This window comes from Artemia franciscana, chromosome 19 (assembly GCF_032884065.1).
Source record: "Artemia franciscana chromosome 19, ASM3288406v1, whole genome shotgun sequence".
In the NCBI taxonomy this organism is placed as follows: Eukaryota; Metazoa; Arthropoda; class Branchiopoda; order Anostraca; family Artemiidae; genus Artemia; species Artemia franciscana.
The window spans coordinates 21,351,781-21,372,714 of NC_088881.1; the positions used below are offsets into that span (position 1 = coordinate 21,351,781).

Sequence of the window (20,934 nt, forward strand, 5' to 3'; positions counted from 1 at the left end):
TTTTTGAATGCCGAAAGGCAGACTAGTCTACACAATTGTTGTATGTTTTAATATTTCAAGATTACTTATCTAGATATTAATATTATATAGATACTATCTTACTTATCAAGATATTAGGGTTGTCAGACAAGTAACCCTGGAAAATGCAAGATAATTGAAGTCATTTATGAACAAAAATCCAATCTTTTCAAAAATATAAAACAAATTGTGAACTTATGGGCAAATAGTAAAAAGGGACAGTAATGTGAAATATGGCACAACTTCCAGGGGTGTCTAAATAAGCTATGTTTATAGGGAAGTAGACGTGATTAGTGTTGTTAGTCGCCTAGTTGCCTACAGCCCTTCAGTTGACAAGTGGCTGGCTAGATGTTTGTTGTTATCTTTTGCAGATTACATCCAGGGAAGCTACTTTTCAGCGGGTAAGGGATGCTCGAAGGCACTCTTGGTTTGGTGCAATAGTGTGCCAAGTCCTAGGCGCTCTTGATTCGACTCCCAAATCTCTTAGGGCCCTCATTCCTCCCTCGTTTAGGACCCGTATTTCCATTCCAGTTTAGGGGATTCCTCTAAAATGAGGAGTTTTGAGATCTTACAGGGGCAAATCCTTTCATTTGAGGACTCCATTGGTTTCTAGACACAATACTCAGTCTGGCGGAGAACACGATCCAAGAGACAATTCTCTGTGTGAAGGGAAAAGAGAATCAACAGGCGATTCCCCATGGGAAGGGATACCAAGAAACGGGTCTGTGAGGAAGGAGAAGCCTGGAGCCTAAATGCAAATATAACACAAAATCCCTGTGATTTACCACCTCAAAGTTTTATCTTCGTTGATACATTCGGGGAGTCTGAAGTATGGCATTCTAACAGCTAAACTAATGATTCCTCGGTCTGAAATGAATGAAATACATTCTACAACATATTTTGGCACAAGGGATTGGGTGTGGTCAGGACTGGCCCATTTTCTTTGCAGGCCTTCCTCCAGAACCGTCCTAAATTTTACACAAGTCTATTTTGCCTCCAGAGGGAGAAGACTTTGTGATGGGCCTGTACGAAATTGGAAGGGAAATGATTCTTGTATTTATTGTTAAGCCCTTAGATGGTGTAAAAGCGATTCAAGTCCCAGCTACATTTAGTCCTCTTTTGTTTCGTCTTAAAAAGTAACTATATCTGGATTTATTATCCTTAGAGCATAGCCACGTAATTTATTTAGGCTAAAAAGTAAAAGGCAAAGCATTGCTCAAGAAATGTGAACAAAACTAACTCTTTCTACTAAGTCCTTCTAGCTCGACTTCATCTTATAGGACTTTTTTTTTCATTTTTTTTGCTTTTCTACAGTGGCGTAATTTCGTCAAAATCCAAACTTGAAGGGGATGGAGGAGCAAAGATGGAACCCTTTGTCCAAAATAAAGTGAAAATAGCAGTAAAAACTAAAAGAAGCCATTTGGTACCACAGAGGCACTATTTAGTACTCTAAAAGAGCTATAAATTTACTTTAAAAATAAGAAAAAAAACAGATGTGTTTCTGTAGATCCTTAAATTTATAGGTTTATATTAGTTTAGACTCAATTTTGAAGAAACTAAATTTCAGAAGGGGGTAGGGGAATGAGGTTTGGGGGAGGGGAAAAACAAGGTTTGAGAGGGGCAGTTGCACCTTCCAGCTCCATAACAAATTACGACCCTACTTTTCTATGGTTTCGAACCTTAGAGTTGTTTAATAAGCTTTGATCAAATTCTCCTATAAAACTGGAATTCTACTTGAAGGCCATCTATTCTTCAAGACAGTCTTCTGGGCTACATGGTTAGTAACAAGATGGAATTATAGAATTACTCAAGTAAATGACAAATGAAAAGGACAAATACTTATACAATAAAGTAAGCAATCATTTATTTGATAAAGTCTTACTGTTTCGTGTCTGTGTATCTTTCTTAGGTGATTGAAAATTCAGCTTTTGTTTCCATATTTGAAGCAAATTTAATAATGTCTAATAAAACTTGCATTGTTACCATGTAGTATATATGGAAAACCAGTTGTTTTAATTCAGGGAAGGAAATTTTCTCTACAAGATGTTTTTCCTGCATTCCTCCTCTTAGATTCAAAATAATCTCTTCGTGGTATTATCATTGAAAAAGGGCTTTTTTTTTTTTCTTTGTATTTTTGTTAAAGAAATTGAAAAGACAACGAGATTCCCCTGCCTGGAATCTGGAGAATACAGGATTTCGCCCCCTCTCCCCTTCCCCTTGGGCTGTGTGTTTACAAATCTATTTGAGCAAGGAATACAAAAAAAAAAAAAAAAAAAAAAAAAAAAAAAACATCGGAAACTTGTTTAAATGCATTGCGCTACGTTTTAACGAGTCGGACAAAAATATCGGGATTAGCTCATTGGGTCCAGCCTTGTCCCCTAGTTTCCATGAATTTGGCGCTTTTGATCAATACCAGTGGTGTCGACTGGTGGATTGACAATTTTTTATTGCAAATGAGGGTGTTTTTTGGGGTATTTTTGTAAAAGAAAGTAAAAAAAAAAAAAACAAAAAAAAAACAGAGAATTGTTCTCTCTGGATTTCGTAAAAAACTTTTCTCTGTCCCCCACCCCCCTTAATTGCCTTGAATTAACGTTATTCATCAATGCTGGTTCCGATCATTGTCAGCTAAAGGGCCAAGAGAATATTATCTCTGATTTAAGGTGTTATCTTTCTAATTTTGGCTTTTTGAGTGACAATTTTGTCCAAGTCTTGATTGGAAAATTTACCGTTTACCATTAAAATTTGGAGATAAACTTTGATATAATGGGAAATGTTTCGTACTGTTTACAAAAATCTAAAAACAAAGTGATAAGTTAATTGAATATTATTTGAGAATTGCAACCGAAATAAATTTTGTGACAAACTTTGTTACTCGTATTCTTATAATTGTTTTGACAATCCTTGTTAAATTATCGCTTCTCGGCCTTTTGGCTAAGATCAAAGTGTAGTATCTGTTCTTATCAGCTTAATATCTGATACGGCCCCTACATGGGGCCCAGAATATTAAACTGATTTTTGGAAATCGGAGGGATGTCGGGGCTTGCTCCGCTCCCTTCACGCGTTGGCCCGGTATTGCAGTACCTCCGGGATCGGCGCACCCCTTTCGAGGGGAAACCAAAGTCCATGAACCCTAATCAATAGTGGGCTAAATACGTTATTCAAAGTGAAGAGAGACCCCTGGCGTTAGTTAATTATTCCTTGAATACATTGAAAATCATTTTTTTTTCCATATGAAAAAAAGAAGAAACACTGTATGAAATTTACAAAAATTAATGGTGAAAAAGCCAATGGGTAGACGCCATAATTAATTTAAAGTGCCCAAGCTGGATCCAAGTCCCCATGCATCTTTATCGAAAATAGTTCGTAATTATAAACTGCTGAAATTTAAATTGAGCCAATATTCGATAAAATGGCTGAAGCGATTGTTTTTGGCCTCAGGCGGCTTGGTTCTGCGGTGAGTTGTTGATAGTAGTAATGACTAAAGCCCCTCCCCCCCCTCTATGATTGTTAGAGAGAAAATAATTGGCAAAGTCAGTAGAACGGTCACTGGGTTCTCAGAAATTAGAGTTTCAACTTTTCAGTCAAATTGATAAGAGAGTGAGAAACCCCTGATTTTCTTTTCTCAAAAAGGTAAACTTGCATTTAAACGATCTAGAGGCTTGCATATGAAAATGAAATGGGGCATTCCTATTTTCAAAAACAATTCAGAGACTTGATTCACTGCTGTGAAAAAAGTTTTGTAAAGCTGCATCTGTTTAATGAATTAGAGTTTCTGAGTGGCATTCAAAGCAACCGGATTTATGTCGAAAGACATTAGTAAAATGTTAGTTTTGAACAATTCATACTTACCTGGCTGGGGAGCTGCCTTGATCATGAAGGAGGCGCTCCCAGGGTGAGGCCTTTCCATTGCACTTCGGATTGGCTGACCCCTGTGATTACCCCAAATGGGGGTAACTCAACAGCGTAATTTTTGGTAGTGGGGGACTGCGTTCGCGCGGACCCCTGTCCACACATTGAATAGGTTTCTTCCTTTGAGCCCGCTCTATGTTGCAATTTTGTGAATTGAAAGGAAAAAGTATGTAAATTGATAATGTTTAAACCAAGTAATTTAGAACATCTCTTAAATAAACACATTTTGTTTTTCTTAGTCTTGTATTAAAGCAAATGATGGGGTATCAATGACCAGTCGCCATAATTAAATTAAATTGCCTAAACTGATTGAATTCCTGATGCATTTTGTTTTTGAAAATACTCCGTAATTATCAAATACTGATTTTTATATTGAACTAGGAATCGAATCCAAATGCTGAAATTTAAATTAAGTCACAAAGGCTAGTCTTAAAAAGTGAATTGCCCTTGGTCACCACACTTTCATCAAGTCAATTGTATTGGCAACATATCAGACTAAGAATTCCTTCACTACCGCTAAGCTTCTTGTATTATTTTAATAGGGGGGGCCTTTGGGCCACAGCAATTGATCGACCAGTCAGCTACATTACAATTATTTTTGGGCCTGATTACTGAATATTTATGTTATTTTCTGCGATGTAGTTTTAGTAGTATGTCATTAAAGTTGCCCATGAATTGCTGTTCATTGAATATGTTTCGCATCATATGATTTTTTGGCCCGTATTTACTTGATTGAACATTGAATTTCTTATTGCTTTCGAACCTTGTTAAAAAAAACCACGAGGATTTACTAGGATTTATTTTTATATACCCAAGTCAACCTTAGCAATTTTCATAGCTCTGGCCTCTCCTCATATCGAGTTAATCTTTCGCCTTTTACTAAAGATTACCGTGGGGAGGGGCACTTGATGAGTCTTAACAAATTTTGAATGCCGAAAGGCAGACTAGTCTACACAATTGTTGTATGTTTTAATATTCAAGATTACTTATCTAGATATTAATATTATATAGATACTATCTTACTTATCAAGATATTAGGGTTGTCAGACAAGTAACCCTGAAAATGCAAGATAATTGAAGTCATTTATGAACAAAAATCCAATCTTTTCAAAATATAAAACAAATTGTGAACTTATGGGCAAATAGTAAAAAGGGACAGTAATTGTGAAATATGGCACAACTTCCAGGGGTGTCTAAATAAGCTATGTTTATAGGGAAGTAGACGTGATTAGTGTTGTTAGTCGCCTAGTTGCCTACAGCCCTTCAGTTGACAAGTGGCTGCTAGATGTTTGTTGTTATCTTTTGCAGATTACATCCAGGGAAGCTACTTTTCAGCGGGTAAGGGATGCTCGAAGGCACTCTTGGTTTGGTGCAATAGTGTGCCAAGTCCTAGGCGCTCTTGGACTCGACTCCAAATCTCTTAGGGCCCTCATTCCTCCCTCGTTTAGGACCCGTATTTCCATTCCAGTTTAGGGGATTCCTCTAAAATGAGGAGTTTTGAGATCTTACAGGGGCAAATCCTTTCATTTGAGGACTCCATTGGTTTCTAGACACAATACTCAGTCTGGCGGGAGAACACGATCCAAGAGACAATTCTCTGTGTGAAGGGAAAAGAGAATCAACAGGCGATTCCCCATGGGAAGGATACCAAGAAACGGGTCTGTGAGGAAGGAGAAGCCTGGAGCCTAAATGCAAATATAACACAAAATCCCTGTGATTTACCACCTCAAAGTTTTATCTTCGTTGATACATTCGGGGAGTCTGAAGTATGGCATTCTAACAGCTAAACTAATGATTCCTCGGTCTGAAATGAATGAAATACATTCTACAACATATTTGGCACAAGGGATTGGTGTGGTCAGGACTGGCCCATTTTTCTTTTGCAGGCCTTCCTCCAGAACCGTCCTAAATTTTACACAAGTCTATTTTGCCTCCAGAGGGAGAAGACTTTGTGATGGCCTGTACGAAATTGGAAGGGAAATGATTCTTGTATTTATTTGTTAAGCCCTTAGATGGTGTAAAAGCGATTCAAGTCCCAGCTACATTTAGTCCTCTTTTGTTTCGTCTTAAAAAGTAACTATATCTGGATTTATTATCCTTAGAGCATAGCCACGTAATTTATTTAGGCTAAAAAGTAAAAGGCAAAGCATTGCTCAAGAAATGTGAACAAAACTAACTCTTTCTACTAAGTCCTTCTAGCTCGACTTCATCTTATAAGACTTTTTTTTCATTTTTTTGCTTTTCTACAGTGGCGTAATTTCGTCAAAATCCAAACTTGAAGGGGATGGAGGAGCAAAGATGGAACCCTTTGTCCAAAATAAAGTGAAAATAGCAGTAAAAACTAAAAAGAAGCCATTTGGTACCACAGAGGCACTATTTAGTACTCTAAAAGAGCTATAAATTTACTTTAAAAAATAAGAAAAAAAACAGATGTGTTTCTGTAGATCCTTAAATTTATAGGTTTATATTAGTTTAGACTCAATTTTGGAAGAAACTAAATTTCAGAAGGGGGTAGGGGAATGAGGTTTGGGGGAGGGGAAAAACAAGGTTTGAGAGGGGCAGTTGCACCTTCCAGCTCCATAACAAATTACGACCCTACTTTTCTATGGTTTCGAACCTTAGAGTTGTTTAATAAGCTTTGATCAAATTCTCCTATAAAACTGGAATTCTACTTGAAGGCCATCTATTCTTCAAGACAGTCTTCTGGGCTACATGGTTAGTAAGAAGATGGAATTATAGAATTACTCAAGTAAATGACAAATGAAAAGGACAAATACTTATACAATAAAGTAAGCAATCATTTATTTGATAAAGTCTTACTGTTTCGTGTCTGTGTATCTTTCTTAGGTGATTGAAAATTCAGCTTTTGTTTCCATATTTGAAGCAAATTTAATAATGTCTTAATAAAACTTGCATTGTTACCATGTAGTATATATGGAAAACCAGTTGTTTTAATTCAGGGAAGGAAATTTTCTCTACAAGATGTTTTTCCTGCATTCCTCCTCTTAGATTCAAAATAATCTCTTCGTGGTATTATCATTGAAAAAGGGCTTTTTTTTTTTTTTCTTTGTATTTTTGTTAAAGAAATTGAAAAGACAACGAGATTCCCCTGCCTGGAATCTGGAGAATACAGGATTTCGCCCCCTCTCCCCTTCCCCTTGGGCTGTGTGTTTACAAATCTATTTTGAGCAAGGAATACAAAAAAAAAAAAAAAAAAAAAAAAAAAAAAAAAAAAAAAACATCGGAAACTTGTTTAAATGCATTGCGCTACGTTTTAACGAGTCGGACAAAAATATCGGGGATTAGCTCATTGGGTCCAGCCTTGTCCCCTAGTTTCCATGAATTTGGCGCTTTTGATCATACCAGTGGTGTCGACTGGTGGATTGACAATTTTTATTGCAAATGAGGGTGTTTTTTGGGGTATTTTTGTAAAAGAAGTAAAAAAAAAAAAACAAAAAAAAAACAAGAGAATTGTTCTCTCTGGATTTCGTAAAAAACTTTTCTCTGTCCCCCACCCCCCTTAATTGCCTTGAATTAACGTTATTCATCAATGCTGGTTCCGATCATTGTCAGCTAAAGGGCCAAGAGAATATTATCTCTGATTTAAGGTGTTATCTTTTCTAATTTGGCTTTTTGAGTGACAATTTTGTCAAGTCTTGATTGGAAAATTTACCGTTTACCATTAAAATTTGGAGATAAACTTTGATATAATGGGAAATGTTTCGTACTGTTTACAAAAATCTAAAAACAAAGTGATAAGTTAATTGAATGTTATTTGAGAATTGCAACCGAAGTAAATTTTGTGACAAACTTTGTTACTCGTATTCTTATAATTGTTTTGACAATCCTTGTTAAATTATCGCTTCTCGGCCTTTTGGCTAAGATCAAAGTGTAGTATCTGTTCTTATCAGCTTAATATCTGATACGGCCCCTACATGGGGCCCAGAATATTAAACTGATTTTTGGAAACCGGAGGGATGTCGGGGCTTGCTCCGCTCCCTTCACGCGTTGGCCCGGTATTGCAGTACCTCCGGGATCGGCGCACCCCTTTTCGAGGGAAACCAAAGTCCATGAACCCTAATCAATAGTGGGTACAATACGTTATTCAAAGTGAAGAGAGACCCTGCCGTTAGTTACTTATTCCTTGATACATTGAAAATCATTTTCTTTTCCATATGAGAAAAAGAAGAAACACTGTATAAAATTTACAAAAATTAATGGTGAAAAAGCCAATGGGTGGACGCCATAATTAATTTAAAGTGCCCAAGCTGGATCCAAGTCCCATGCATCTTTATCGAAAATAGTTCGTAATTATAAACTGCTGAAATTTAAATTGAGCCAATATTCGATAAAATGGCTGAAGCGATTGTTTTTGGCCTCAGGCGGCTTGGTTCTGCGGTGAGTTGTTGATAGTAGTAATGACTAAAGCCCCTCCCCCCCCTCTATGATTGTTAGAGAGAAAATAATTGGCAAAGTCAGTAGAACGGTCACTGGGTTCTCAGAAATTAGAGTTTCAACTTTTCAGTCAAATTGATAAGAGAGTGAGAAACCCCTGATTTTCTTTTCTCAAAAAGGTAAACTTGCATTTAAACGATCTAGAGGCTTGCATATGAAAATGAAATGGGGCATTCCTATTTTCAAAAACAATTCAGAGACTTGATTCACTGCTGTGAAAAAAGTTTTGTAAAGCTGCATCTGTTTAATGAATTAGAGTTTCTGAGTGGCATTCAAAGCAACCGGATTTATGTCGAAAGACATTAGTAAAATGTTAGTTTTGAACAATTCATACTTACCTGGCTGGGGAGCTGCCTTGATCATGAAGGAGGCGCTCCCAGGGTGAGGCCTTTCCATTGCACTTCGGATTGGCTGACCCCTGTGATTACCCCAAATGGGGGTAACTCAACAGCGTAATTTTTGGTAGTGGGGGACTGCGTTCGCGCGGACCCCTGTCCACACATTGAATAGGTTTCTTCCTTTGAGCCCGCTCTATGTTGCAATTTTGTGAATTGAAAGGAAAAAGTATGTAAATTGATAATGTTTAAACCAAGTAATTTAGAACATCTCTTAAATAAACACATTTTGTTTTTCTTAGTCTTGTGTTAAAGCAAATGATGGGTATCAATGACCAGTCGCCATAATTAAATTAAATTGCCTAAACTGATTGAATTCCTGATGCATTTTGTTTTGAAAATACTCCGTAATTATCAAATACTGATTTTTATATTGAACTAGGAATCGAATCCAAATGCTGAAATTTAAATTAAGTCACAAAGGCTAGTCTTAAAAAGTGAATTGCCCTTGGTCACCACACATTTCATCAAGTCATTGTATTGGCAACATATCAGACTAAGAATTCCTTCACTACCGCTAAGCTTCTTGGAATATTTAATAGGGGGGGCCTTTGGCCACAGCAATTGATCGACCAGTCAGCTACATTACAATTATTTTTGGGCCTGATTACTGAATATTTATGTTATTTTCTGCGGATGTAGTTTTAGTAGTATGTCATTAAAGTTGCCCATGAATTGCTGTTCATTGAATATGTTTTCGCATCATATGATTTTTTGGCCCGTATTTACTTGATTGAACATTGAATTTCTTATTGCTTTCGAACCTTGTTAAAAAAAACCACGAGGATTTACTAGGATTTATTTTTATATACCCAAGTCAACCTTAGCAATTTTCATAGCTCTGGCCTCTCCTCATATCGAGTTAATCTTTCGCCTTTTACTAAAGATTACCGTGGGGAGGGGCACTTGATGAGTCTAACAAATTTTGAATGCCGAAAGGCAGACTAGTCTACACAATTGTTGTATGTTTTAATATTTCAAGATTACTTATCTAGATATTAATATTATATAGATACTATCTTACTTATCAAGATATTAGGGTTGTCAGACAAGTAACCCTGGAAAATGCAAGATAATTGAAGTCATTTATGAACAAAAATCCAATCTTTTCAAAAATATAAAACAAATTGTGAACTTATGGGCAAATAGTAAAAAGGGACAGTAATTGTGAAATATGGCACAACTTCCAGGGGTGTCTAAATAAGCTATGTTTATAGGGAAGTAGACGTGATTAGTGTTGTTAGTCGCCTAGTTGCCTACAGCCCTTCAGTTGACAAGTGCTGGCTAGATGTTTGTTGTTATCTTTTGCAGATTACATCCAGGGAAGCTACTTTTCAGCGGGTAAGGGATGCTCGAAGGCACTCTTGGTTTGGTGCAATAGTGTGCCAAGTCCTAGGCGCTCTTGATTCGACTCCCAAATCTCTTAGGGCCCCTCATTCCTCCCTCGTTTAGGACCCGTATTTCCATTCCAGTTTAGGGGATTCCTCTAAAATGAGGAGTTTTGAGATCTTACAGGGGCAAATCCTTTCATTTGAGGACTCCATTGGTTTCTAGACACAATACTCAGTCTGGCGGGAGAACACGATCCAAGAGACAATTCTCTGTGTGAAGGGAAAGAGAATCAACAGGCGATTCCCCATGGGAAGGGATACCAAGAAACGGGTCTGTGAGGAAGGAGAAGCCTGGAGCCTAAATGCAAATATAACACAAAATCCCTGTGATTTACCACCTCAAAGTTTTATCTTCGTTGATACATTCGGGGAGTCTGAAGTATGGCATTCTAACAGCTAAACTAATGATTCCTCGGTCTGAAATGAATGAAATACATTCTACAACATATTTTGGCACAAGGAATTGGTGTGGTCAGGACTGGCCCATTTTTCTTTTGCAGGCCTTCCTCCAGAACCGTCCTAAATTTTACACAAGTCTATTTTGCCTCCAGAGGGAGAAGACTTTGTGATGGGCCTGTACGAAATTGGAAGGGAAATGATTCTTGTATTTATTTGTTAAGCCCTTAGATGGTGTAAAAGCGATTCAGTCCCAGCTACATTTAGTCCTCTTTTGTTTCGTCTTAAAAAGTAACTATATCTGGATTTATTATCCTTAGAGCATAGCCACGTAATTTATTTAGGCTAAAAAGTAAAAGGCAAAGCATTGCTCAAGAAATGTGAACAAAAACTAACTCTTTCTACTAAGTCCTTCTAGCTCGACTTCATCTTATAAGACTTTTTTTTCATTTTTTTTGCTTTTCTACAGTGGCGTAATTTCGTCAAAATCCAAACTTGAAGGGGATGGAGGAGCAAAGATGGAACCCTTTGTCCAAAATAAAGTGAAAATAGCAGTAAAAACTAAAAAGAAGCCATTTGGTACACAGAGGCACTATTTAGTACTCTAAAAGAGCTATAAATTTACTTTAAAAAATAAGAAAAAAAACAGATGTGTTTCTGTAGATCCTTAAATTTATAGGTTTATATTAGTTTAGACTCAATTTTGGAAGAAACTAAATTTCAGAAGGGGGTAGGGGAATGAGGTTTGGGGGAGGGGAAAAACAAGGTTTGAGAGGGGCAGTTGCACCTTCCAGCTCCATAACAAATTACGACCCTACTTTTCTATGGTTTCGAACCTTAGAGTTGTTTAATAAGCTTTGATCAATTCTCCTATAAAACTGGAATTCTACTTGAAGGCCATCTATTCTTCAAGACAGTCTTCTGGGCTACATGGTTAGTAACAAGATGGAATTATAGAATTACTCAAGTAAATGACAAATGAAAAGGACAAATACTTATACAATAAAGTAAGCAATCATTTATTTGATAAAGTCTTACTGTTTCGTGGTCTGTGTATCTTTCTTAGGTGATTGAAAATTCAGCTTTTGTTTCCATATTTGAAGCAAATTTAATAATGTCTTAATAAAACTTGCATTGTTACCATGTAGTATATATGGAAAACCAGTTGTTTTAATTCAGGGAAGGAAATTTTCTCTACAAGATGTTTTTCCTGCATTCCTCCTCTTAGATTCAAAATAATCTCTTCGTGGTATTATCATTGAAAAAGGGCTTGTTTTTTTTTTCTTTGTATTTTTGTTAAAGAAATTGAAAAGACAACGAGATTCCCCTGCCTGGAATCTGGAGAATACAGGATTTCGCCCCCTCTCCCTTCCCCTTGGGCTGTGTGTTTACAAATCTATTTTGAGCAAGGAATACAAAAAAAAAAAAAAAAAAAAAAAAAAAAAAAAAAAAAAACATCGGAAACTTGTTTAAATGCATTGCGCTACGTTTTAACGAGTCGGACAAAAATATCGGGGATTAGCTCATTGGGTCCAGCCTTGTCCCCTAGTTTCCATGAATTTGGCGCTTTTGATCAATACCAGTGGTGTCGACTGGTGGATTGACAATTTTTATTGCAAATGAGGGTGTTTTTGGGGTATTTTTGTAAAAGAAAGTAAAAAAAAAAAAAACAAAAAAAAACAAGAGAATTGTTCTCTCTGGATTTCGTAAAAAACTTTTCTCTGTCCCCCACCCCCCCTTAATTGCCTTGAATTAACGTTATTCATCAATGCTGGTTCCGATCATTGTCAGCTAAAGGGCCAAGAGAATATTATCTCTGATTTAAGGTGTTATCTTTTCTAATTTTGGCTTTTTGAGTGACAATTTTGTCCAAGTCTTGATTGGAAAATTTACCGTTTACCATTAAAATTTGGAGATAAACTTTGATATAATGGGAAATGTTTCGTACTGTTTACAAAAATCTAAAAACAAAGTGATAAATTAATTGAATGTTATTTGAGAATTGCAACCGAAATAAATTTTGTGACAAACTTTGTTACTCGTATTCTTATAATTGTTTTGACAATCCTTGTTAAATTATCGCTTCTCGGCCTTTTGGCTAAGATCAAAGTGTAGTATCTGTTCTTATCAGCTTAATATCTGATACGGCCCCTACATGGGGCCCAGAATATTAAACTGATTTTTGGAAATCGGAGGGATGTCGGGGCTTGCTCCGCTCCCTTCACGCGTTGGCCCGGTATTGCAGTACCTCCGGGATCGGCGCACCCCTTTCGAGGGGAAACCAAAGTCCATGAACCCTAATCAATAGTGGGTACAATACGTTATTCAAAGTGAAGAGAGACCCTGCCGTTAGTTACTTATTCCTTGAATACATTGAAAATCATTTTCTTTTCCATATGAGAAAAAGAAGAAACACTGTATAAAATTTACAAAAATTAATGGTGAAAAAGCCAATGGGTGGACGCCATAATTAATTTAAAGTGCCCAAGCTGGATCCAAGTCCCCATGCATCTCTATCGAAAATAGTTCGTAATTATAAACTGCTGAAATTTAAATTGAGCCAATATTCGATAAAATGGCTGAAGCGATTGTTTTTGGCCTCAGGCGGCTTGGTTCTGCGGTGAGTTGTTGATAGTAGTAATGACTAAAGCCCCTCCCCCCCCTCTATGATTGTTAGAGAGAAAATAATTGGCAAAGTCAGTAGAACGGTCACTGGGTTCTCAGAATTAGAGTTTCAACTTTTCAGTCAAATTGATAAGAGAGTGAGAAACCCCTGATTTTCTTTTCTCAAAAAGGTAAACTTGCATTTAAACGATCTAGAGGTTTGCATATGAAAATGAAATGGGGCATTCCTATTTTCAAAAACAATTCAGAGACTTGATTCACTGCTGTGAAAAAAGTTTTGTAAAGCTGCATCTGTTTAATGAATTAGAGTTTCTGAGTGGCATTCAAAGCAACCGGATTTATGTCGAAAGACATTAGTAAAATGTTAGTTTTGAACAATTCATACTTACCTGGCTGGGGAGCTGCCTTGATCATGAAGGAGGCGCTCCCAGGGTGAGGCCTTTCCATTGCACTTCGATTGGCTGACCCCTGTGATTACCCCAAATGGGGGTAACTCAACAGCGTAATTTTTGGTAGTGGGGGACTGCGTTCGCGCGGACCCCTGTCCACACATTGAATAGGTTTCTTCCTTTGAGCCCGCTCTATGTTGCAATTTTGTGAATTGAAAGGAAAAAGTATGTAAATTGATAATGTTTAAACCAAGTAATTTAGAACATCTCTTAAATAAACACATTTTGTTTTTCTTAGTCTTGTATTAAAGCAAATGATGGGGTATCAATGACCAGTCGCCATAATTAAATTAAATTGCCTAAACTGATTGAATTCCTGATGCATTTTGTTTTTGAAAATACTCCGTAATTATCAAATACTGATTTTTAAATTGAACTAGGAATCGAATCCAAATGCTGAAATTTAAATTAAGTCACAAAGGCTAGTCTTAAAAAGTGAATTGCCCTTGGTCACCACACAATTCATCAAGTCAATTGTATTGGCAACATATCAGACTAAGAATTCCTTCACTACCGCTAAGCTTCTTGGAATATTTTAATAGGGGGGGGCCTTTGGCCACAGCAATTGATCGACCAGTCAGCTACATTACAATTATTTTTGGGCCTGATTACTGAATATTTATGTTATTTTCTGCGGATGTAGTTTTAGTAGTATGTCATTAAAGTTGCCCATGAATTGCTGTTCATTGAATATGTTTTCGCATCATATGATTTTTTGGCCCGTATTTACTTGATTGAACATTGAATTTCTTATTGCTTTCGAACCTTGTTAAAAAAAAACCACGAGGATTTACTAGGATTTATTTTTATATACCCAAGTCAACCTTAGCAATTTTCATAGCTCTGGCCTCTCCTCATATCGAGTTAATCTTTCGCCTTTTACTAAAGATTACCGTGGGGAGGGGCACTTGATGAGTCTTAACAAATTTTTGAATGCCGAAAGGCAGACTAGTCTACACAATTGTTGTATGTTTTAATATTTCAAGATTACTTATCTAGATATTAATATTATATAGATACTATCTTACTTATCAAGATATTAGGGTTGTCAGACAAGTAACCCTGGAAAATGCAAGATAATTGAAGTCATTTATGAACAAAAATCCAATCTTTTCAAAAATATAAAACAAATTGTGAACTTATGGGCAAATAGTAAAAAGGGACAGTAATTGTGAAATATGGCACAACTTCCAGGGGTGTCTAAATAAGCTATGTTTATAGGGAAGTAGACGTGATTAGTGTTGTTAGTCGCCTAGTTGCCTACAGCCCTTCAGTTGACAAGTGGCTGGCTAGATGTTTGTTGTTATCTTTTGCAGATTACATCCAGGGAAGCTACTTTTCAGCGGGTAAGGGATGCTCGAAGGCACTCTTGGTTTGGTGCAATAGTGTGCCAAGTCCTAGGGCGCTCTTGATTCGACTCCCAAATCTCTTAGGGCCCTCATTCCTCCCTCGTTTAGGACCCGTATTTCCATTCCAGTTTAGGGGATTCCTCTAAAATGAGGAGTTTTGAGATCTTACAGGGGCAAATCCTTTCATTTGGGGACTCCATTGGTTTCTAGACACAATACTCAGTCTGGCGGGAGAACACGATCCAAGAGACAATTCTCTGTGTGAAGGGAAAAGAGAATCAACAGGCGATTCCCCATGGGAAGGGATACCAAGAAACGGGTCTGTGAGGAAGGAGAAGCCTGGAGCCTAAATGCAAATATAACACAAAATCCCTGTGATTTACCACCTCAAAGTTTTATCTTCGTTGATACTTCGGGGAGTCTGAAGTATGGCATTCTAACAGCTAAACTAATGATTCCTCGTCTGAAATGAATGAAATACATTCTACAACATATTTTGGCACAAGGGATTGGTGTGGTCAGGACTGGCCCATTTTTCTTTTGCAGGCTTCCTCCAGAACCGTCCTAAATTTTACACAAGTCTATTTTGCCTCCAGAGGGAGAAGACTTTGTGATGGGCCTGTACGAAATTGGAAGGGAAATGATTCTTGTATTTATTTGTTAAGCCCTTAGATGGTGTAAAAGCGATTCAAGTCCCAGCTACATTTAGTCCTCTTTTGTTTCGTCTTAAAAAGTAACTATATCTGGATTTATTATCCTTAGAGCATAGCCACGTAATTTACTTAGGCTAAAAAGTAAAAGGCAAAGCATTGCTCAAGAAATGTGAACAAAACTAACTCTTTCTACTAAGTCCTTCTAGCTCGACTTCATCTTATAAGACTTTTTTTTCATTTTTTTTTGCTTTTCTACAGTGGAATAATTTCGTCAAAATCCAAACTTGAAGGGGATGGAGGAGCAAAGATGGAACCCTTTGTCCAAAATAAAGTGAAAATAGCAGTAAAAACTAAAAAGAAGCCATTTGGTACCACAGAGGCACTATTTAGTACTCTAAAAGAGCTATAAATTTACTTTAAAAAATAAGAAAAAAAACAGATGTGTTTCTGTAGATCCTTAAATTTATAGGTTTATATTAGTTTAGACTCAATTTTGGAAGAAACTAAATTTCAGAAGGGGGTAGGGGAATGAGGTTTGGGGGAGGGGAAAAACAAGGTTTGGGAGGGGCAGTTGCACCTTCCAGCTCCATAACAAATTACGACCCTACTTTTCTATGGTTTCGAACCTTAGAGTTGTTTAATAAGCTTTGATCAAATTCTCCTATAAAACTGGAATTCTACTTGAAGGCCATCTATTCTTCAAGACAGTCTTCTGGGCTACATGGTTAGTAAGAAGATGGAATTATAGAATTACTCAAGTAAATGACAAATGAAAAGGACAAATACTTATACAATAAAGTAAGCAATCATTTATTTGATAAAGTCTTACTGTTTCGTGTCTGTGTATCTTTCTTAGGTGATTGAAAATTCAGCTTTTGTTTCCATATTTGAAGCAAATTTAATAATGTCTTAATAAAACTTGCATTGTTACCATGTAGTATATATGGAAACCAGTTGTTTTAATTCAGGGAAGGAAATTTTCTCTACAAGATGTTTTTCCTGCATTCCTCCTCTTAGATTCAAAATAATCTCTTCGTGGTATTATCATTGAAAAAGGGCTTTTTTTTTTTTCTTTGTATTTTTGTTAAAGAAATTGAAAAGACAACGAGATTCCCCTGCCTGGAATCTGGAGAATACAGGATTTCGCCCCCTCTCCCCTTCCCCTTGGGCTGTGTGTTTACAAATCTATTTTGAGCAAGGAATACAAAAAAAAAAAAAAAAAAAAAAAAAAAAAAAAAAAAAAAAAAACATCGGAAACTTGTTTAAATGCATTGCGCTACGTTTTAACGAGTCGGACAAAAATATCGGGGATTAGCTCATTGGGTCCAGCCTTGTCCCCTAGTTTCCATGAATTTGGCGCTTTTGATCAATACCAGTGGTGTCGACTGGTGGATTGACAATTTTTATTGCAAATGAGGGTGTTTTTTGGGGTATTTTTGTAAAGAAAGTAAAAAAAAAAAAACAAAAAAAAAACAAGAGAATTGTTCTCTCTGGATTTCGTAAAAAAACTTTTCTCTGTCCCCCACCCCCCTTAATTGCCTTGAATTAACGTTATTCATCAATGCTGGTTCCGATCATTGTCAGCTAAAGGGCCAAGAGAATATTATCTCTGATTTAAGGTGTTATCTTTTCTAATTTTGGCTTTTTGAGTGACAATTTTGTCCAAGTCTTGATTGAAAATTTACCGTTTACCATTAAAATTTGGAGATAAACTTTGATATAATGGGAAATGTTTCGTACTGTTTACAAAAATCTAAAAACAAAGTGATAAGTTAATTGAATATTATTTGAGAATTGCAAACCGAAATAAATTTTGTGACAAACTTTGTTACTCGTATTCTTATAATTGTTTTGACAATCCTTGTTAAATTATCGCTTCTCGGCCTTTTGGCTAAGATCAAAGTGTAGTATCTGTTCTTATCAGCTTAATATCTGATACGGCCCCTACATGGGGCCCAGATATTAAACTGATTTTTGGAAACCGGAGGATGTCGGGGCTTGCTCCGCTCCCTTCACGCGTTGGCCCGGTATTGCAGTACCTCCGGATCGGCGCACCCCTTTCGAGGGGAAACCAAAGTCCATGAACCCTAATCAATAGTGGGTACAATACGTTATTCAAAGTGAAGAGAGACCCCTGCCGTTAGTTACTTATTCCTTGAATACATTGAAAATCATTTTCTTTTCCATATGAGAAAAAGAAAGAAACACTGTATAAAATTTACAAAAATTAATGGTGAAAAAGCCAATGGGTGGACGCCATAATTAATTTAAAGTGCCCAAGCTGGATCCAAGTCCCCATGCATCTTTATCGAAAATAGTTCGTAATTATAAACTGCTGAAATTTAAATTGAGCCAATATTCGATAAAATGGCTGAAGCGATTGTTTTTGGCCTCAGGCGGCTTGGTTCTGCGGTGAGTTGTTGATAGTAGTAATGACTAAAGCCCCTCCCCCCCCTCTATGATTGTTAGAGAGAAAATAATTGGCAAAGTCAGTAGAACGGTCACTGGGTTCTCAGAAATTAGAGTTTCAACTTTTCAGTCAAATTGATAAGAGAGTGAGAAACCCCTGATTTTCTTTTCTCAAAAGGTAAACTTGCATTGAAACGATCTAGAGGTTTGCATATGAAAATGAAATGGGGCATTCCTATTTTCAAAAACAATCAGAGACTTGATTCACTGCTGTGAAAAAAGTTTGTAAAGCTGCATCTGTTTAATGAATTAGAGTTTCTGAGTGGCATTCAAAGCAACCGGATTTATGTCGAAAGACATTAGTAAAATGTTAGTTTTGAACAATTCATACTTACCTGGCTGGGGAGCTGCCTTGATCATGAAGGAGGCGCTCCCAGGGTGAGGCCTTTCCATTGCACTTCGGATTGGCTGACCCCTGTGATTACCCCAAATGGGGGTAACTCAACAGCGTAATTTTTGGTAGTGGGGGACTGCGTTCGCGCGGACCCCTGTCCACTCATTGAATAGTTTCTTCCTTTGAGCCCGCTCTATGTTGCAATTTGTGAATTGAAAGGAAAAAGTATGTAAATTGATAATGTTTAAAACCAAGTAATTTAGAACATCTCTTAAATAAACACATTTTGTTTTTCTTAGTCTTGTATTAAAGCAAATGATGGGGTATCAATGACCAGTCGCCATAATTAAATTAAATTGCCTAAACTGATGAATTCCTGATGCATTTTGTTTTTGAAAATACTCCGTAATTATCAAATACTGATTTTTATATTGAACTAGGAATCGAATCCAAATGCTGAAATTTAATTAAGTCACAAAGGCTAGTCTTAAAAAGTGAATTGCCCTTGGTCACCACACATTTCATCAAGTCAATTGTATTGGCAACATATCAGACTAAGAATTCCTTCACTACCGCTAAGCTTCTTGGATATTTTAATAGGGGGGGCCTTTGGCCACAGCAATTGATCGACCAGTCAGCTACATTACAATTATTTTTGGGCCTGATTACTGAATATTTATGTTATTTTTCTGCGGATGTAGTTTTAGTAGTATGTCATTAAAGTTGCCCATGAATTGCTGTTCATTGAATATGTTTTCGCATCATATGATTTTTTGGCCCGTATTTACTTGATTGAACATTGAATTTCTTATTGCTTTCGAACCTTGTTAAAAAAAACCACGAGGATTTACTAGGATTTATTTTTATATACCCAAGTCAACCTTAGCAATTTTCATAGCTCTGGCCTCTCCTCATATCGAGTTAATCTTTCGCCTTTTACTAAAGATTACCGTGGGGAGGGGCACTTGATGAGTCTTAACAAATTTTTGAATGCCGAAAGGCAGACTAGTCTACACAATTGTTGTATGTTTTAATATTTCAAGATTACTTATCTAGATATTAATATTATATAGATACTATCTTACTTATCAAGATATTAGGGTTGTCAGACAAGTAACCCTGGAAAATGCAAGATAATTGAAGTCATTTATGAACAAAAATCCAATCTTTCAAAAATATAAAACAAATTGTGAACTTATGGGCAAATAGTAAAAAGGGACAGTAATTGTGAAATATGGCACAACTTCCAGGGGTGTCTAAATAAGCTATGTTTTATAGGGAAGTAGACGTGATTAGTGTTGTTAGTCGCCTAGTTGCCTACAGCCCTTCAGTTGACAAGTGGCTGGCTAGATGTTTGTTGTTATCTTTTGCAGATTACATCCAGGGAAGCTACTTTTCAGCGGGTAGGGATGCTCGAAGGCACTCTTGGTTTGGTGCAATAGTGTGCCAAGTCCTAGGCGCTCTTGACTCGACTCCCAAATCTCTTAGGGCCCTCATTCCTCCCTCGTTTAGGACCCGTATTTCCATTCCAGTTTAGGGGATTCCTCTAAAATGAGGAGTTTTGAGATCTTACAGGGGCAAATCCTTTCATTTGAGGACTCCATTGGTTTCTAGACACAATACTCAGTCTGGCGGGAGAACACGATCCAAGAGACAATTCTCTGTGTGAAGGGAAAAGAGAATCAACAGGCGATTCCCATGGGAAGGGATACCAAGAAACGGGTCTGTGAGGAAGGAGAAGCCTGGAGCCTAAATGCAAATATAACACAAAATCCCTGTGATTACCACCTCAAAGTTTTATCTTCGTTGATACATTCGGGGAGTCTGAAGTATGGCATTCTAACAGCTAAACTAATGATTCCTCGGTCTGAAATGAATGAAATACATTCTACAACATATTTTGGCACAAGGGATTGGTGTGGTCAGGACTGGCCCATTTTTCTTTTGCAGGCCTTCCTCCAGAACCGTCCTAAATTTTACACAAGTCTATTTTGCCTCCAGAGGAGAAGACTTTGTGATGGGCCTGTACGAAATTGGAAGGGAAATGATTCTTGTATTTATTTGTTAAGCCCTTAGATGGTGTAAAAGCGATTCAAGTCCCAGCTACATTTAGTCCTCTTTTGTTTCGTCTTAAAAAGTAACTATATCTGGATTTATTATCCTTAGAGCATAGCCACGTAATTTATTTAGGCTAAAAAGTAAAAGGCAAAGCATTGCTCAAGAAATGTGAACAAAACTAACTCTTTCTACTAAGTCCTTCTAGCTCGACTTCATCTTATAAGACTTTTTTTTCATTTTTTTTGCTTTTCTACAGTGGCGTAATTTCGTCAAAATCCAAACTTGAAGGGATGGAGGAGCAAAGATGGAACCCTTTGTCCAAAATAAAGTGAAAATAGCAGTAAAAACTAAAAAGAAGCCATTTGGTACCACAGAGGCACTATTTAGTACTCTAAAAGAGCTATAAATTTACTTTAAAAAATAAGAAAAAAAA

At 36.8% G+C, this 20,934-nt stretch overlaps 12 non-coding genes across 12 annotated transcripts; all 12 read left to right on the top strand.

Moving 5' to 3' along the window:
* Positions 1-2,929: 2,929 nt before the first annotated feature.
* LOC136039700 (U2 spliceosomal RNA) lies at positions 2,930-3,121 on the top strand. The gene has a single exon (XR_010620521.1). It is a non-coding gene; the product is annotated as a U2 spliceosomal RNA (small nuclear RNA).
* Positions 3,122-3,859: 738 nt separating this feature from the next.
* LOC136039682 (U1 spliceosomal RNA) lies at positions 3,860-4,023 on the top strand. Its single transcript, XR_010620512.1, has one exon. It is a non-coding gene; the product is annotated as a U1 spliceosomal RNA (small nuclear RNA).
* A 740-nt stretch (positions 4,024-4,763) lies between these two features.
* On the top strand, positions 4,764-4,878 carry LOC136039725 (U5 spliceosomal RNA). Its single transcript, XR_010620544.1, has one exon. It is a non-coding gene; the product is annotated as a U5 spliceosomal RNA (small nuclear RNA).
* Positions 4,879-7,785: 2,907 nt separating this feature from the next.
* LOC136039703 (U2 spliceosomal RNA) lies at positions 7,786-7,977 on the top strand. The gene has a single exon (XR_010620524.1). It is a non-coding gene; the product is annotated as a U2 spliceosomal RNA (small nuclear RNA).
* A 735-nt stretch (positions 7,978-8,712) lies between these two features.
* Positions 8,713-8,876, top strand: LOC136039683 (U1 spliceosomal RNA). Its single transcript, XR_010620513.1, has one exon. It is a non-coding gene; the product is annotated as a U1 spliceosomal RNA (small nuclear RNA).
* A 737-nt stretch (positions 8,877-9,613) lies between these two features.
* Positions 9,614-9,728, top strand: LOC136039726 (U5 spliceosomal RNA). Its single transcript, XR_010620545.1, has one exon. It is a non-coding gene; the product is annotated as a U5 spliceosomal RNA (small nuclear RNA).
* A 2,914-nt stretch (positions 9,729-12,642) lies between these two features.
* LOC136039701 (U2 spliceosomal RNA) lies at positions 12,643-12,834 on the top strand. The gene has a single exon (XR_010620522.1). It is a non-coding gene; the product is annotated as a U2 spliceosomal RNA (small nuclear RNA).
* A 736-nt stretch (positions 12,835-13,570) lies between these two features.
* On the top strand, positions 13,571-13,733 carry LOC136039685 (U1 spliceosomal RNA). The gene has a single exon (XR_010620515.1). It is a non-coding gene; the product is annotated as a U1 spliceosomal RNA (small nuclear RNA).
* A 744-nt stretch (positions 13,734-14,477) lies between these two features.
* Positions 14,478-14,593, top strand: LOC136039718 (U5 spliceosomal RNA). Its single transcript, XR_010620538.1, has one exon. It is a non-coding gene; the product is annotated as a U5 spliceosomal RNA (small nuclear RNA).
* A 2,918-nt stretch (positions 14,594-17,511) lies between these two features.
* Positions 17,512-17,700, top strand: LOC136039704 (U2 spliceosomal RNA). Its single transcript, XR_010620525.1, has one exon. It is a non-coding gene; the product is annotated as a U2 spliceosomal RNA (small nuclear RNA).
* Positions 17,701-18,436: 736 nt separating this feature from the next.
* LOC136039684 (U1 spliceosomal RNA) lies at positions 18,437-18,600 on the top strand. Its single transcript, XR_010620514.1, has one exon. It is a non-coding gene; the product is annotated as a U1 spliceosomal RNA (small nuclear RNA).
* A 739-nt stretch (positions 18,601-19,339) lies between these two features.
* On the top strand, positions 19,340-19,455 carry LOC136039719 (U5 spliceosomal RNA). Its single transcript, XR_010620539.1, has one exon. It is a non-coding gene; the product is annotated as a U5 spliceosomal RNA (small nuclear RNA).
* The last annotated feature ends 1,479 nt before the right edge of the window (positions 19,456-20,934 follow it).